The sequence below is a fragment of the Bos grunniens genome, chromosome 2, assembly GCF_055505025.1.
Source record: "Bos grunniens cultivar Pamir isolate PY7600 chromosome 2, Bosgru_T2T1.0, whole genome shotgun sequence".
NCBI classification, from domain to species: domain Eukaryota; kingdom Metazoa; phylum Chordata; class Mammalia; order Artiodactyla; family Bovidae; genus Bos; species Bos grunniens.
In genome coordinates this window covers 105,641,063-105,660,052 of record NC_141166.1, presented here as the reverse complement: position 1 = coordinate 105,660,052, position 18,990 = coordinate 105,641,063, and the positions used below count along the sequence as shown (strand labels likewise).

The window sequence follows — 18,990 nt, the reverse complement described above, 5'->3', positions numbered from 1 at the left end:
TGTTATAGCAGTAGGGACAAAGCCCTCATAACTCAGAAGCCTATTTTGCATTGGCAGGAGATGATCTAACCGGATATTTTCATCTCTGCCATTACAAGTAAAACATTTGCATTAGCAACATAAAGCAGGCAGATTCCAAAACAAATTTAATTTAAAGGTTCATCATAATCAGAGGCACTGTGCTATCAACTACTGTCATTTCCTTTCCAGGTTCCCTATAATTCAGTCTATATGCTACTTCTCAAATAACTGTGCACGCATGCTGTTGCTTCAGTCATTTCTGGCTCTTTACAACCCCATGGATTGTAGCCTGCCAGGCTCCTCTGCCCACAGGGTTCTCCAGCCAAGAATACTGGAGTGGACTGCCATGCCTTCCTCCAGGGCATCTTCCCAACCCAGAGATCAAATCCATGTCTCTGCAGCTCCTGCACTGCAGGCAGACTCTTTACCACTGAATCACTGCAGAAGCTCCCTCAAATAACTCTATTTTTTCTAATTCACCTGCATTTATAGCACTGCCATTCTAATGATCCTCTGATGAAATCTCCTTTTAGGAATCAAGAGAAACTTTGAGTATCATGATGCATTATGTAAAGATCCCTATTTCCTAATACTATTTGTAGGTGGTATGACACTGGGAAGGTGGAAGCATTTTCTCCAACTTTTCATTTCACTAACATGAAGCTTCCACTAATTGAGTTCCTAGTACCTCAACCAAATATGACATAAATTGTGATAATAATCTTATGATAAATGTTTAATTCTCTTTTCTTTTAATTAAATGGAGTGGTATATAAGTAAACTGTTTTTTAAAAAAAGGAAAAGAGCAGAGAAAAGCTCATAGGTTAAGTGTGGTCAAGAGATATAATCTTTCTAATAGGTAAAAGGAACAAAAAAATTCAAGTGGTTTTTGTAATATGCTTACAGATGTATATCTATTGCCGGTAAAAATATTATAAACATCATAAATTCAGAACTTCTCGGCTCTGCTTTAGAAAACTCACAAATTTCATATCTGTACCACTACACCAAACAGGCTTAGAAACTGAATAAATGAATTTTAAACAGCATAGTCAATGCAAACATCTGAGTTTAGTTCAAAGACCTATTTGTGTGGAACATTTCTCTGACTATATCCCTGTTTGATGTGTAGGATGGGTGTACTATTGAGAATATCTGAAAAATAATGGCACAATGAAAAATAAAATTGCAGTAGGGAGGTAATGACGGTACATACTTAAACTAGAAATGGTAACAGGTAAAATTATATAAAAAGTGCCCATTACAACGATGCATTTGTATTATTCACACATTTTACTTCCACATATTTTTTTCAGCTGAATGTCCTTACAGGTCACTGGCTTCTCCTGATACCCCTACACCAGATCCCCGATTCCACTCCTACCCACAGCAGGGTAGGGCCCCATGCAGAGCTTTGTCCTAGCATAGGGTGCCTTCACCTAGCTTCAGGGTCAGAGTCCAGCCCGTACTTTCTCTAAGGCCCTCTCTACCCCATCCAGTTTCTGCTGTGGTGACGGAGGAGGGTGCTGCTCTTCTGCTTGAGAAGGAAACACCAGCGAGCATGTGCTCTGGTAAGGGAGACACAATAATCTGTTTTTCCTAAAGAACTTTGTCTTTATAAAATTCCCTGTTGATTAAGTTAAGTGCCCCCCCCCCAAAAAATACAGTAAGTTCCCTACATACAAAAGAGTTCCTTTCTGAGAGCACATTTGTAAGTCCAATTTGTTCGTAAGTCCAACAAAGTTAGCATAGGTATTCAACCAAAGTGACTTTAGAATTGGCTATATAGTATTGTACTGTAATAGGTTTACTTTTCACACAAATAATACATTCCTGAAAAAAAGACAAAAAAATAAAGAAAACGTTTTTAATCTTACTTAACGTACCTTGAAAAATACTGTAGTGCATGACAACAGCTGGCACACATGGGCTGGCATCAAGTGAACAGGCAAGAAGAGTCACTGACTGGAGGAGGGAGAGGAGGTGGGAGATCGTAGAGCTGAAGGATCATCCGTAATAGGAAGTGGAGGGCAAGCTGCAGTTATACTCATGCCTGATGTTAATGGAATGCAAGTTCACATCTTTGAAAGTTTACAACTTGAAGGTTCATATGTAGAGAACTGAATGAAAAATAAATTTTTTAATTAAAAAGAAAAAATAACACCGAATAAGACATCTTGAAAGGTTTTAAGCAGTTGAACATTTCCCATCTCAATTTGCTGTCATCCATGACTTTATCATTATTTCTACTTCCTGTCAAACAAGTGACTGCTGCTCTAGATATACCATGTCCCCACTCTAAGGCAGATCTCTGCACTAGAGTTTCTCAGCTACCATAGTGTGCAGCAAGTAGGTTACTGTCTGTGGAGATGGCTCTATATCGTCACCCCTCACCGCTGATAGTTGAAGGCCTAGAGCACCCAGGACTCCTGGCTGGTAACCCTGACTAGAAACACCTTCCTAAAGCCAACTGTTTGCTGTATAAATATTAATAGTGTCTATGTTTGTGGCATCTTGAAAAGATTGGAGGCAGTAATTTAAACCAATAATTATGAAGGTGTCTGTACGGTAGGGTCCACTTCCACATACATACTCCGAGGCAGGTTTAAAACGAGGACTCCAATGTCTTTTCCATTTTCATTTTAAATATTGTTCCACAATAATGTTTACTTACCTGAAGATTTCCTGGAGAAGGGATAAGCTACCCACTCCAGTATTTATAGGCTTCCCTGGTGGCTCAGATGGTAAAGAATCCACCTGCAATGAGGGAGACCTGGTTCGATCCCTTGGTTGGAAAGATTCCCTGGAGGAGTATTCTTGCCTGGAGAATTCCATGGACAGAGGAGCATGGTGGGCTACAGTCCACAGGGTCCAAAGTCAGACATGACTGAGTGACTAACTCTCCCTGTCTCTAAAATCTCTCAGGGTTCTTTTTCACATACAAGATAAACTGAACACTTTATCATGGTCCCTAAGGGTCTTTGTGATAATGTTCCTGCTTCTTCGTGCCAACATCTCCCAGCAAGTCCCAGTATTTACTCATTGTTTGATTCATACTGAATGGCTAACATTTCATAAATGTACCATGTTCTTCTTGTCTATGCTGTTTCATTTGCCTTAATGTCTGCTTCCTTTGTTACCCTGGCATATTCTTACACACTATTCAAGATTGAAAATATAAATATACGTATCATTGCAAAAGTGTAGTGTCCTTGATAACAACCATCTCCACAGCTCACCAAGCATATTTCTTCTTACTTTGCAGCTCAGTATTCCTAGGCAAGCCAGTTCACCTTCTATAAGATCCTAGAGAACCCTATGAAAGCTTTAATTGTATTAGTAACACTGCTGTTAAGGTATCAGCTTATAAACCTGCTATCCCATTAGCTGTTGAACTTTTAATAATCCAAGAGTACATCTAACCAATCTTTTTTCCTGAAGTACATGGCAAATGATGGGGTAGTGATTATTTTTAGTTTTCTTTGCTTAGCATTCCTCTCCTTGAAATCAACAGCACCATCATCTTCCCCCCAAACACCCCTCCTTTTCAAACATTTGGAGCTGTTATTTTATTTCATTTTTCTACTTTTATGGCCACACGATTTGGTTTTCGAGTAAGTATGTGACTCAAGATTACCTTCTTTGGTCCTTTCCTAGGATAAAAATATTGGTAAATTGGAGGTCTTCCCTTTCTGTTTAAACTAGGAACATATGGTCCAGGAAGCTAACAAAAGTCATGGGAACAGATACACAGATAAACTTAGTTTAAGAGCATGATGAGAGAAGCAGAACTGAGAGAGGGAGGAAAAGCATTCTGATGGCACTGCAGACCGTGACATGGGGATGTTCAGCTCTGTTGTGAACAAACCCTTTTTCTTCTTAGTCTGGTTCAAGGCAGAGTTCCATCATTACCCAAAAATGTTAACAGAGAAGAAGATCAACAAATGATAAGTGGACTGACACATGAAGCAAGAAGGATAGGAAGAGAAGAAAGGATAGGAAGGAAGGAGGGGAGAAGGAAAGAAGGAAATGGAGAGGGAGGGAGGGAAAGAGGGAGAAGGGTACAGTAAGGGGAGGAAAAAATGAAAAAGTTAAATGGCACAGAAAATCCTTTCAACCTCACTAAACTCACTCAAGGATTCAAGTTTTCCAACTTCTGATCAGAATTTTTCATGTTGGGTGGCAATCAAGTGTCAAACTGAAACTGAGGGTAGTCATCAGTTAGATCCATTCAACTATAACTTGTCTAATAAACAATACACATGGACATCACCAGATTGTCAATACCAAATATATTCTTTGCAGGTGAAGATGGAGAAGCTCTATACAGTCAGTAAAAATACCAGGAGCTGACTGTGGTTCAGATCATAAACTCATTGCAAAATTTAGACTTAAACTGAAGTAGGGAAAACCACTAGACCAGTCAGGTATGACTAAACCAAATCCCTTATGATTATACAGTGGAAGTGACAGATTCAAGGGATTAGACCTGACAGACAGAGTGCCTGATGAACTATGGACAGAGGTTCATAACATTGTACAGGAGGCGGTGATCAAAACCAACCCCAAGAAAAAGAAAGGCAAAAAGGCAAAATGGTTGTCTGACGAGGCCTTACATATAGCTGAGAAATGAAGAGAAGTAAAAGGCGAAGGAAAAAAGGAAGGATATACCCATCTGAATGCAGAGTTCCAAAGAATAGCAAGTAGAGAGAAGAAAGCCTTCCTAGTGATCAGTGCAAATAAATAGAGGAAAACAATAGAATGGGAAAGACTAGAGATCTCTTCAACAAAATTAGAGCTACCAAGGAAACATTTCATGCAAAGATGGGCACAATAAAGGACAGAAATGGTATGGACCTGACAGAAGCAGAAGATATTAAGAAGAGGTGGCAAGAATAGATAGAACTAGACACAAAAGATCTTAATGACCCAGATAACCATGATGGCGTGATCACTCACCTAGAGCCAGACATCCTGGAGTGTGAAGTCCTGGAGTATCAAGCCTGGAGTGCGCCTTAGGAAACATCACTAGGAACAAAACCAGTGAAGGTGATGGAATTCCAGCTGAACTCTTTCAGATCCAAAACGATGATGTTAAAGTGCTGCACTCAATATGGCAGCAGATTTGGAAAACTCAGCAGTAGCAACAGGACTGGAAAAGGTCAATTTTCATTCCAATCCCAAAGAAAAGCAATGCCAAAGAATTTTCAAACTACCACACAATTACACTCATCACACAGGCTGGCAAAGTATGCTCAAAATTCAAGTGAGGCTTCAACAGTACATGAACTGAGAACTTTCAGAGGTTCAAGTTGGATTTAGAAAAGGCAGAGGAACCAGACATCAAATTGCCAACAACCACTGGATCATAGAAAAAGCAAGAGAATTCCAAAAGAACATCTACTTCTGCTTCATTGCATTTAACTATAGTCATGCCAAGCCAATGACTCTGTGGATCACAACAAACTGTGGAAAATTCTTCAAGAGATGGGAATATCAGACCACCTTACCTGTCTCCTGAGATACCTGTATGCAGGTCAAGAAGCAAAAGTTAGAACTGGACATGGAACAACCAATTGGTTCCAAATTGGGAAAGGAGTATGTTAAGGCTGTATATTGTCTCCCTGATGATTTAACTTCTATGCAGGGTACATCATGAGAAACGCTGGGCTGGATGAAGCACAAGCCAGAATCAAGATTGGTGGGAGGAATATCAATAACCTCAGATATGCAGATAACACCACCCTTATAGCAGAAAGCAAAGAAGAACTAAAGAGCTTCTTGATGTGGATGAATAGGAGAGTGAAAAAGTTGGTCTGAAGCTCAACATTCAAAAAACTACAATTATGGCATCCAATCCCATCACTTCACGGCAAACAGATGGGGAAACAATGGAAAGAGTGACAGACTTTATTTTCCTGGGCTCCAAAAGCACTGTGGACAGGGACTGAAGCCGTGAAGTTAAAAGACACTTGCTCCTTGGAAGAAAGGCTCTGACAAACCTAGACAACATAATTAAAAGGCAGAGACATTACTTTGCCAACAAAGGTCCGTCCAGTCAAAGCTATGGTTTTTCCAGTAGTCATGTATGGATGTGAGAGTTGGACCATAAAGAAGGCTGAACACCAAAGAACTGATCCTTTCGAACTGTGGCGTTCAAAAGACTTGTGAGTCCCTTGGACTGCAAGGAGATCAGACCAGTCAATCCTAAAGGAAATAAGTCCTGAATATTGGAAGGACTGATGCTGAAGCTGAAGCTCCAATACTTTGGCCACCTGATATGAAGAGCTGACTCATTAGAAAAGACCCTGATGCTAGGAAAGATTGAAGGCAGGAGGAGGATGAGAGGACGAGATGGTTGGATGGCATTACTGACCCAATGGACATGAGTTTGAGCAAGCTCAGGGAGATGGTGAAGGACAGGGAACCCTGGCGTGCTGCAGTCCATGGGGTCGCAAAGAGTAGGACACGACTGAGCAACCTAACAACAACAAGAAACAATACACTGTAACCTGCCTTCACTGTTCAGCTCACTTTAATTGTTTAGATGAAAACTTGCATATTCCCCAAGCACCAGAAAACCTAAAAAGACCCCTTTACTGCCCCTTAAAGTAGTGTCTCTGACCCAAGTGTCTTAAGATGTTTGCTCAAGTTTTTTTTAGGAATTTGGAGTCAGTTGTTGTCCAGTTTGAGCTCAAACCAGTTGAGACTGGTTGGGACCACTGACCCTTCAACTAGGTTTGCACAAGTATCTGATAAGTGGCCTTTTGATATGAGAGGGCCAAAAGCTCCACCCTTATAACATACTAATGCAACTATGTTCTGAACACGCTTCCCATGGAGAAGCATGTAGCCTAGCTGCACCTGCACAGAGCGAGCACTACCTCACCTTTTATCTCTAGTCATCTTTCCCCACTCCCCAAGCCACCCTGTTCTTTGTGTAAATATCCCAAGCCCTGCACCTTACAGGAGGCGGATTTGAGACATATTCTCAACCTCCTCACGTGGCTTTCTTGCAATAAACCCTTTCTTTTTAATTCACACAATAATTATTAGAAAAGAATTTTAAAACACCTTGCTTTTAAGTTAAAATATCTCTATTTATAAACTCAAAAGTCTTCCAGAATTTAAAAAAAAATTATGTGGCTCTGTCAGTTTGGCCACTAGCTTCCAAAAGTTTGTAACATTATCTTGAGATGGAAATAAAAGCAAATTGCAAATTTTGCTCTCTAAATTGACCTACAATTTGAAATATTGAAAGTTTAATACAAAAGGCTCTTAGGGTCTGATGGATATTTCACAATTCTCAGCAAGCAATTATTCCATATTGATTTTTGAAATTTTAGAGTCTAGTAAGCCACGTGTAGGTTTTTTAGATATTTACAAATAACACTAACTTATTTACACTTCCTCTTAAAAACCCAATTCTTTAAATATTGGCTCTTCAAATTGACAACCCATTATATCTTATCACAGTGTAATATGCACTAAAAACAATATGCTAGGTGCTGGCTAGAAGCAGCAGATCTGAAGTAATTTTTCAAATGGAAATTAATTCAGCAGTCTAGGGAAATACTACCACAAAACAATGCCCTGCTGAATCTCATTAAATCAATTTGGAAAGGCATATGGGTGGAAAGGTAAAAATAAATCAATAAGATTAAAAAGGAAGTATATTGCTTTGCAACAAAGAGAGAAGAGTTATAATATCTGGTTGCTAAGTAACAGGATTTTAAGCAGGAATTATTTGTCTTCCTTATAGAATAAGGCAATTTTGAGGATTAGAGCAAAATACTGTTTGCATATGGTCCAATTTATACAAACTGCATTTCCCTCAACAAGACCTCACTCCATCTTTGAAGAGGGAGATGAGATTTCACTGGCGGAGCCGTTGCCTAGCAACAAGATGCTAAGAAGGCAAGCTGAGTCTGCTCCAGAAAGAGCTCTCTTTCTCTCTCTCTCTCCTCATCACACCGCAGTGACCTCTAGCACAAGCTGATGCCCTTGAGAGAACCACCTTAACAACCAGAAAGCTAAGGGAAGGGAAAAGTGTTTTGCTAAGATCACTACAAGGTCTAAGCTGCTGCTTTTGTTTTAAACAGATGACAGTGCTCGCTCTCCTAGGTGCTTAGCACGACACAAAGCATTTTCACAAACATGCTTTTCTTTCTTTTTAGCCCCAGCTCTCATCAGCACTGGGTCATATGACTCATACAGGACTAGTTGTAGGCCTTGGGTCTAGCCAATCATATCCAACTGTCAAATGTTTGCTGAAAAAAATTGATCTCCACCATCTTTGCTTTGGCCTCAAATGTTACATTCCCCATCCCCACCCTACAATAGGCAGGGTAACAAAACCTCTTTTAACCATTTCTTCACAGTATAGAGTCCTCTGCTACTCTTACCCTTCATTTATGTTTCCTTGAAAAGACTTGATAAAGATTCTTAAGTTTTTGTTTTTTTTTTTTAAGTTGGCTCCTACTAAGTACACAATGCTAGGTGCTGGAGATAAAATTAGGAACAAGGCATAGTTCCCAGAGGGGCTTACAGGACTCCATGGGAGGAAATGGGAGAGACACACAATAGCCAAGGAGATTGGAAAGCAGTGGAGCTGGCTGCCTGGAGAAAACACCTCTGCTGTGACTTGAGGAGCCTGGAGAATTCAATTAGGTAACAGAATGGAGGGGCTAGAAACTGAGGTGGGATGGAGGTGGGGAAAAGGCATCTGGCTATGATAACAGAGAGATTCTCAAGACATAGAAATCCTGAGGTAGGTGGAATAGGTTAACCTCTATCTTTATAGTTCAGCATTCATTAAGTTTCAGTTATGAGTCAAACTGACCCAATAACTTTCTGTGGAAACCTAGCATACAGCCAGATACAGTTCACAAAGCTAATACAAAGCCTGGCACATTTCAGCAATCTTTCATATAAACTACATTTCATTAAAATGTTCCTCCATATATCTCCAAACAGGAGATGGGGTTTAGACTGTGCTAGATCAAAATAATTATTCATTCTGATATAAGACAGTATAATTGAGTACTTACTAAGTAAATATTTTGTCCTAGATTTAACTACACAAGAAAGATCAGGAAGTACATTCTGTTCAGTGATTGCAAATGTCTATTCACAAGCATTCACCTATTCCTAGATGCAGGTCCCCCTTTTCTTTTAAAAAATAAAAGTAAGCAAACCGATTGACCACGATTGTTTAAAAAGATAAAATATGCGATTTAATTTTCGAAAGGATGTTTCTGAAAACACTACGCCCAAAATTAGAGCCTCAGGTTTCTCAGATTTGCTCTTCAGGGCGGGTATCTACCTGCCTCTCTGCTGCCCTCATGTGACTAACCGTAGCGTAGCAACACAGAAAACCTGGTCGAGAAACCTGCCGGGTCCTCAAGCAGGGATGACATGACAAGCGCATGTCTTTCTCACAGATTCCGGGAATCTGGATTTGTTGTGACTCAATCACTGTGCAAATGGGTTTCTATCGAATAATATTTTCAGAGCTTGTTTCAAATAAAGGAGAGTTTTTTCAACATCTCAAAATATATGTTTAGATAATAGGATAAGGAAAGCAAGATTTAATTGGCTAATTAAGGCTCCAACTTTTACAACTACAGAACAATTATTGCCCAAACAAGAATTAAACCATACTGGGTTTTTTTTTTTTTTTCCACTTCAGAAGTATTATATCATTCTTTGCTAGTGGAATGGTATACATTAGGGACTTTAACCTTCTTATTTTACTTGAGGTATTCTCTTTTTTAGGAAAAAGTGATTTTTACTACCTTGTATTATGTAGAAAATGTGAAAAATTCTTCTTGAGCTAACTTTCTTGGGATGTCCTTCAAATATGCCATTCTTTCTTCTTTATTTCCATTCTATACCTCAGAAACTGTCAGTATTCTCAGAGCTTCATTCATATATGATACTTCTGCAGATGATTCTCAACTAGTCCTGCAGATTCTCTTGTATACTAGACACTAATCCTTGAAGGTTTCATCACAGTTTTGAAATAAAAGGACAGTTCCTCTTGCCTTAAAATCTGATTCTATCCTAATTGTCCTATATTTTACTTGAGGGCATTCTTGTCATTTTTCTAGGCTTTTTTTTTTTTTTCAATCCCCTTGTCTACTTAGTCTGTATTCATTTTCCAACCACTCAATGCTAGAAATCCTGCCATAGGTTTGCTTACAACAAATCGAAGATTCCTGGTGAAAAGGAGATGTTTAGGAAGGATTTATAGAAAGGATGATTCAGTGGATAGATGGGTGGCTGGATGGGGAGGAAAAGATAGATATTAGATAATCATAATTTTAAAAAAAATTCTAAGAGGATAAGTATGCTAGAACAGGGAGATGAAATCTAATTTAAGTTGGGAGTACAAAAGGGACAGATTCCCACAATGAAGTGATTTCTAAGTAATATATATAAGGCAAGAAATCATTAATCAGGTAGAAGGAAGGAGGAAAGCATTCCAGGCAGAGGGAATGGTCTGTTCTTAAACTCTGAGGTAGGAGGGAGCTTGACATCTTCATGAACCTGCAAATGGGCAGGATGGTGCAGACATGACCATAGTGGAGTGGTAGTCAAATTGCTTTTCCCCTCTGGCATATTTCTAATTTACTAGGTTTTATATTTAACTGACTCTGAATACCTTTAGACAGGAAATACAGTTTCAGAAGCCCCAGGCCCCATCATTCACTAGTCTTATAGGCAAGTGGATTCCATATTCATGCCCACTGCCCATTCCCCAAAAGTAATGGCAATTGAAGTCAAGCATTAGAACCCATGTGATTATAGAGATTTTATTCTCGGGGGCCAGGGAGAATCTGTGGGAAATTTTTAACAAGGGAAGTGTGACACATTCTGATTTCAGTTTTTAAAAATTCACTAAAGCTTTTCTACTAAGTGTGGTCCTGGATTTTCCATGGCCATTAAACATGGAAAACAGACATTAAACCAACATAACATTTGTTAAGGTTAGGTTAATGGAGTCACCTGGAGGAACCACTGGGACAGTAGGCTGTCAGTTGTGGGAGTCAGAAGAGCTGTCCAAACTCCCCCAAGCTGGTGGGGTCTCATCCCAGCCTCTGTTTGGCACCATCTAATGGCGGTTGTCCATGCAAGGTGAAATGCTGGTCAGGATGGTCAGGATGATGCTGAGTACTACGGAAAGGATTTCTAAGACAATAGCAGCAACATCAGAAACCTTTTGTTTTGAGGATTTCATGTAGGGAAACTGGACTTGCGAAAACTGGGGGAGTGGAAGTTCCTTATCCACATCCCAAGATAGGCGTTTCTGAAGTTTCCTCCGTGGGCCCCGCTAGCTCCTTCTGTTGCTCTTCAGTCCCTAAGTCATGTCCGGCTCTTTGTGACTGCACGGACTGCAGCACGCCGGGTTTCTCTGTCCTTCACGGTCTTCTGGAATTTGCGCACAGTCATGTCCATTGAGTTGATGATGCCAGCTCCTTTGGACCTTTCCAATAAAAAATGAGAACTTTACCTCACCTCTGTTTGAGAATGGGAGGAAGGATGGGGAATAGTAACCAATCACAAATTACCTTATATCAAAATTCTCATCATTACCAGTGGCTGTCACAGGTTTTTACGGTAACATTCCAGCCATTATGTGAAAATGAATCAGAGGTGGAAGAGAGGTTTTTTAGTGAGCAAATCATAAGGAGGTGATTACAATGGCTCAAGTGACTTATGAAAGTTTATTAAACTAAAGTGGCAGCATCAGAAATGGAGTAAGGGGGCAAGATATTTAGGAAGAAATATTTAAGATATTTAGGAAGCAGAATCAGCTAGATGGAGTAACTGATTAGATGCCACAGAATAGAGGAGGGAAAGTGTCAAGAAACATCTATGATTACCCAGGTTTCTAACATGATACAGTAGGTTATGGTGGCTCTGCTGCTGCTGCTAAGTCACTTCAGTCATGTCCGACTCTGTGTGACCCCATAGACGGCAGCCCACCAGGCTCCCCCGTCCCTGGGATTCTCCAGGCAAGATATGGTGGCTCAGTTGACTGAAATCGTTGGGAGAAAGAGATTTTCAGGTAAATAGTGTGAGTTCTGGGAGAAGGCAATGGCACCCCACTCCAGTACTCTTGCCTGGTGAATCCCATGGATGGAGGCTCCTGGTAGGCTGCAGTCCATGGGGTCGCTAAGACTCGGACACGACTGAGCGACTTCACTTTCACTTTTCACTTTCGTGCACTGGAGAAAGAAATGGCAACCCATTCCCGTGTTCTTGCCTGGAGAATCCCAGGTATGGCAGAGCCTAGTGGGCTGCCGTCTATGGGGTCGCACAGAGTCAGACACGACTGAAGCGACTTAGCAGCAGCAGCAGCAGCAGCAGTGTGAGTTCTATTGGGGAAACAGGTGTTTGAGGTCCTCTGAGACACTGAAGTGGATTTGTTGCTTAAGCAAATGGATATACATGTCTCAGAGTCCAAAGAAAGGATCCTGGCTGGAGGTATAAATTAGTGACCTATTGCTGTATGGATGATAATAGAAGTGGTTAGAAAGAATGTGATTCCATGGGGAATCAGAGTAGAGTACCAAGGAAAGAAGAACTAGGACTCAAGAATGAGGAAAATGAGGAGAATTCAGTGTTACAGAAACCAGAAGAAGAAATTATTTCCAGATGGGATGAGCAGTCAACCATGCAAAAGCTGTTCAGAGGGCATGCAAGTCAGGATAGAAAATAGTGTGCCTGGGTTGTAGCTTCAGGAGAGTACTGGTGACCTTAGCAAGAAGAGTTGTATGGAGGCGGTGGGAATCAAAACTGATGGGACTTATTTGTTAATTTATGAAAAAGCTAGCAAATGCAAAGTCATTGTGTGATTTTATGTAATTGAGCATATGTAAGCAGTGCATCTTGACAGTTCTTTGAGACATCAAAAAAGTTCATTAGGAAACAAAAATCTCTAGCCTTTTAGCAGGGCTAGAGTTGAGAAGAAATTTCACTTTTAAGATGAAAGAGATTTGACAATGTTAAAATGAAAGACCAATAAGGAGGGGGGAAGTAGGATAGAAAAAAGATATAAAAGGAAAAGTTCTTGAGGAAATGGGAAAGAATAGCATTGACAATACAGGAGAGACTGGCCTTTGATGAGAGGAGGAAGAGGTCCCCTATTGTAGGAGAGGAGGGAGGTGGACCCTGGGCGCCTCATGGATTCTGTGATTGGAGTTCCCACTGGCCTTCATACTTTGTGTTTAGACACTTTTGTTACCCTCCAAACTGGTCCCCGTGCATCTGGACACACTCTTTTCCACAACACTCAGCACAGTTTGGCAAATTACATGTCATAAAGAACTGCTTCAATAACATCACTTCTCCACTTAAACATCTTCAGTGACTACAGAGAAGGATACTGAGGAAGAGGTGCAGGATACTCGAAATTAGAATCAGGTCAGAATGGGGACTTTGCCTTTCTCTCAGCTGTACATTAACCAAATCTCTTCACTCCTCTGTCCCTGTCTAGTCAGGCTCTTTTCTTTACACATCCTGGCTTCCCTGAGCTGCTGCTACTTAAGTCATGACATATCATCAACTGTCAAGGTTTATTTCTTACTTCCTCCATAATTTACACTGATGACTCATAAGGAAGCCCAGCAACACCCATTTGGTTCTTCCATGTACTCACTTAGATTTCAATTGAACTCAAGACTTTACCCAATGACTCTAAAGGCAGGCACCATATTTCTATTAGTCATTGCAACTAAGAGAAACCAGCAGGTATGATTTGCATAACATGCACACACACAGATGTAAGCAATATTTTGCAATAGTCATAAAAAAAGAAAAAGAAGAACAAGACAAGGGGTCTTCAAGTAGTCACTTCTGTTGCAGCATTGTGCTAAAACTCACAGCCATATTTTTAGGGAACATTCAAAACATATTTCTTAATGGAAATATGCACAAAAAAAAAGTCAAAGAAATTAAACTGAGTCTAATACTAGTGTAGCTCTGATTAATTGTTTGACTTTGGGTAAATTACTTCCCCTCTGGGTCTCAGACTTCTCATTTGTACAAAAAATTAGACTAAATAATCTCTTGTTTTTCTTCTAGTTACAAAATTCCATGAACCTCTTTTTGAGAAAGAGGCTGATTCTGGGTGATTAGGCATTTTATGATTTAGAGATCGCCAGACAGTGTATTGGAGAAGGCAATGGCGACCCACTCCAGTACTCTTACCTGAAAAATCCCATGGATAGAGGAGCCTGGTAGGCTGCAGTCCATGGGGTCGCTGAGTTGGACACGACTGAGCAACTTCACTTTCACTTTTCACTTTCATGCACTGGAGAAGGAAATGGCAACCCACTCCAGTGTTCTTGCTTGGAGAATCCCAGGGACGGGGGAGCCTGGTGGGCTGCCGTCTATGGGGTCGTGCAGAGTTGGACACGACTGAAGCAACTTAGCAGCAGCAGCAGCAGACGGTCTATTAAAAAGCAGAGACATCACTTCGCCGATAAAAGTTTGTAAAGTTAAAGCTATGGTTTCTCCAGTAGTCATCTGTGGCTGGGAGAGTTGGACAATAAAGAAGGCCGAGTGCCAAAGAATTGATGCTTTCGAACTGTGGTGCTGTAGAAGACTCTTGAGAGTTCCTTGGACAGCAAGATCAAATCAGTCAATCCTAAAGAAATCAACTCTGAATATTCATTGGAGGGACTGATGCTGAAACTCCAATACTTTGGCCAACTGATGCAAAGAGCTGACTCATTGGAAAAGACCCTGGTCCTGGGAAAGATTGAAGGCAAAAGGAGAAGTGGACAGCAGAGGATGATATGGTTAGATAGCATCACTGATTCAATGGACATTAATCTGAGAAAACTCTGGGAGATAGGGAAGGACACGGGAGCCTGGTGTGCTGTAGTCCATATAGTCACAAAGAGTCAAACATGACTTAGTGACTGAACAAAAACAACAACTACAGTGGGATGGTTCTTAAAAATTATAGTCCTTTGCACTTGGAAGGGTGCTGATGCTATTATTTTTTTCTGTAAGCCACATCATCTTTCTTAGGGAAATCTACTGCTACCTTGAGAATATTGGACATAAAACAGTGGAATCATTAATACTCCTGAATTGCTTGCTGAGAGGCAATGTTTGTTGATGGTTTCATGGATATTTTCACAGTACTACCTAAAAGGGAAATCTGCTTTTATATCAGACTCTAAGCATTAAACTCTTTCCATAAAAAAAAAAAAAAAAAACCAACACCTCATCATCAGACAGCAAATAACAATTCTAATAACAATAACAATTAGTTCACCTCTGCAACTTGCAGCATTTTGTATCTGTGCAAAATAATCAGTTAACATTTTACAGAATTTCTTGGAAAGAAGCGCACTGTCAACAAAATAAATAGCTAAGAGTTTATTGATTAAATGAAGGCTTGAACTCATGAATAAATAAAAAGAACTAAACCCTATTCATTAATAAATATTGAAGCAAAGACTGAGATTTGTAATTCTGTGGTTAGAAATTAAAACTCTGGGCCAAGGTAGCTACTTCCCAGCTCAAAGAGCAGCAGCACTTGAAGGAAGAAGTTCATTATCATAGTATGGTTGGCATAGCAATAGCTTCCCAAAGATGGCCACGCCCTAATTCCTGGAATATGTGACTGTGTTACCCTACATGATACAGGAGACTTTGCAGGTGTGATTAAACTAAATATTTTGAGGTGAAGAGATTATCCTGGATTATCCTAGTGGATCATTATAACTACAGGGGCCCTTATAAAAGTGAGCCAGGAGGTTCAGACTCAAAGAAGGCGATGTGATGAAGGAACCAGAGGTCAGAGGGATTGTGGGCTCATGAGACAACCACAAACTTTTTATTTTCCTTCTTCTGTGTCTATTCTACACACGGCTTTAGAAAAGTGAAAAAGCAAATGTAGAATTATGTGACTATATTGGTCTTACTCTAAATGGTTCAGATAAGTTTTTTCATGGTTTATTTTTAGGTACATGTACTTGTTTCCTACAGAAGCTACAAAAAATTACCACCAACTTATTGAATTATAAACACTGTTGAAGATTTTCATGCAAAGAGTCATAGTTTTTTTATTTTTTATAGTGTGCATGTACACGCATGTGTGTGTGTGCATATGTGCCTGCTAACTTGTATAGAAAATACCCAAAGCCTTAAAAGTGTGAGTTCACTCCATCTCCACAAATTCTTTCACTATCCTTACCCTGAATTAAATACCTCGTTTAGATGTTATTGAATATAGGAAAGTGAACTGTTCATATCAATTTATCACCAATTAATATAAATGTGATTTTTTTAATGGAAATATTTTATAGCTATCAATATTTTATGGGTTCCTATGTTGTGGGGAATTCAGAGACAAAGAAGGGCCCATGCCCTCAAAGAACTTGGGTCATCCTAGAGGAAAGGATGATTTCAACTGTTTTATATTTTTTTATGAGGATAGTATATCAGAATAATACTTTAAGTTATTTTAAATCATTTCCAGACACATTGTACCTTTGAATAAAATATTGTAGTTCCTAATAAAGATATGCAATCTATAGAAAGTATTAATTTTGAAAATGTTTCCCGACAGTGCATGGCTTACTTGTATGACTAGACATGAAAAGCAATTAAAGCTTAGTTTAGTCTCCAAATACAGTGGAGAATATTTATTTTACCTTTTTCACTGAAACAGGGGCTTCCCTGGTGACTCGGATGGTAAAGAATCTGCCTGCAATGCAGAAGACCCAGGTTTGATCCCTGTATTGGGAAGATCCCCGGAGAAGGGAATGGCAACCCACTCCAGTATTCTTGCCTGGAGAATTCCATGGACAGAGGAGCCTGGTGGGCTACAGTCTGTGGAGTTGCAAAAGGATCGGACATAACTGAGCAACTAATGCTTTTCTCACTGAAACCACAAAACTAAGCAGTTACATGGTAGCTGCTGAGACATTCCATGCAACAAGTCACTTGAAGGCAGGAGGCAGCTCTCATTTCCACAGAGCCAAGGGTCCTATTCTGGAACCCACAACTCAGTAGCAGAAGAGCTTCAGCAAGTTTGTTAACCCATTGAAACTGCAAGCAACTGTGTGTGTGTGCATGTGCACATATGTTCTTTTGGCTACAGGGTCAATAAATGCCATCAGTGTGTAAAGGGGGTCTCTAAAGAGAACTATACCCTTCCATAGGCTAATTTCAGTAAGCAAAAGTTTAGGTACTTGAAGCAAGTTGCATTTTTAACTTAATTGCACCATCCGGGTTATACCTAGATCAAATTATTTCATCTTATAGTATTACATTTTCACTTGCTAAAATAGGGCTAATGATTCTCTGATGCCCCATATTATCCAAGTCTCCATTTGGAGACAGATAGGGAATAAATACCCTGACCTCACTCTCTTTTCCTCTCTGATCTCATGCTAGAAGTTCTCATCAGCTGAACTGACCTGTAAGCCAAAGTGCAAAATTGCCTCCTGATGTGGTTCACACAGCCTGTCCTCCCATGACAAAAAGAAGGGTATAGAAGGGCAGAGAGTGGATCCTGGGCAAGTGAGTAAAAGAAAGTTATCTGGTACATGTCCTCAACTGTGAAATTCTTAAAGTTAAATGTAGTAAGATGTGGACTTCATTTGCTCTTCCATCTCTTTAAGTTCTTGCTCAAATGTCATCTCTTTGGTGAGACCTTCTCTCATCACCCTATTGAAGTAAGAACACATGACCCTGACTCTCCAACTCCCTTCCCTGATTGGAGTTTGATCGTAGGATGATCATTTTAGATGAGCTTCATATTATCACTTATTTTTTTTTTATTGTCAGTCTCTACTCACTAGGATAAGATCCAAGAAAACAAGAATATTTTGTCTCCTCATCATTTATCCTCAATGCCTGTGTCAGCAACATCTGCTGCTGCTGCTGCTGAGTCACTTCAGTAGTGTCCGACTCTGTGCGACCCCATAGACAGCAGCCCACCAGGCTCCTCCATCCCTGGGATTCTCCAGGCAAGAACACTGGAGTGGGTTGCCATTTCCTTCTCCAATTCATGAAAGTGAAAAGTGAAAGTGAAGTCGCTCAGTCGTGTCCGACTCTTAGCGACCCCATGGACTGCAGCCCACCAGGCTCCTTCATCCATGGGATTTTCCAGGCAAGAGTGCTGGAGTGGGGTGCCAGAAACATCTGGTACCCAGTAAATCTCCAAACTAGGGCCTGAGGTTGCTGCAAGGGTTAAGTAAAATGATACATTTAAGCCATTAGTGAATAAATACTCAAGCATATCAATTACTAGCCTAGTGTGTGCTCAGTATTTATTAAACAAATGAATGGCTGTAGTAAGATATGAAAGAATAAAATTCATACAAGATATAATCTGATCATGTTCTTTATTAGAGATATATGAGGGGTCTTCAACATGAAACAAAAAATAAATCTATATTAAAGTGTAGGCTTTCGAGTCAGACTGCTCACAACAAATCCGTCCCTTACTACCAGTATGACTCTGACCAAGTATTAACTTCTCTACCCTTGAGTTTTCTTATCAGGCTAACCCAGAGAGCACAGAGCCTTGGCTTACTAAATGATCAATATCACTAATTACTATAGACACTGAAAGCCAAAGTGAAAAAACAGTTTTCTTTTAATCTGACAGTCTGTCAGACATTCACCAATTTTAAGAATTTAGTTTGCATGCTAATAAGTAAAGAGCTATAATTAATCTTTTCAGAGCTTCTCATTGCCAAGGTCTTTTCAAGATAGGACTAAACCACAGACACTTAGGAAAAAAAATATTTCAAAACAAGCAATGTTCCAAAGAGGCAAACTATAACTTCAAAAATCCCTTTTATGTGTTTGTTAAAAGTAATCCTCAAAGCAGGTGTTATTAAAACTTTCTACTTCCTGTCATCCAACAGTGTTATTTCACAATCATTAATAATTAATCATAGGTCTCTGATTCATTCTTGCACAATCTAAAAA

At 39.9% G+C, this 18,990-nt stretch overlaps 1 long non-coding RNA gene across 1 annotated transcript; it reads right to left on the bottom strand.

Annotated features, from left to right (window-relative positions):
* Positions 1-10,824: 10,824 nt before the first annotated feature.
* On the bottom strand, positions 10,825-17,980 carry LOC147378452 (uncharacterized). Its single transcript, XR_015152531.1, has 2 exons — positions 14,239-17,980; positions 10,825-11,509 (listed from the first exon to the last, which is right to left on the bottom strand). It is a non-coding gene; the product is annotated as an uncharacterized LOC147378452 (long non-coding RNA).
* Between the last annotated feature and the right edge of the window lie 1,010 nt (positions 17,981-18,990).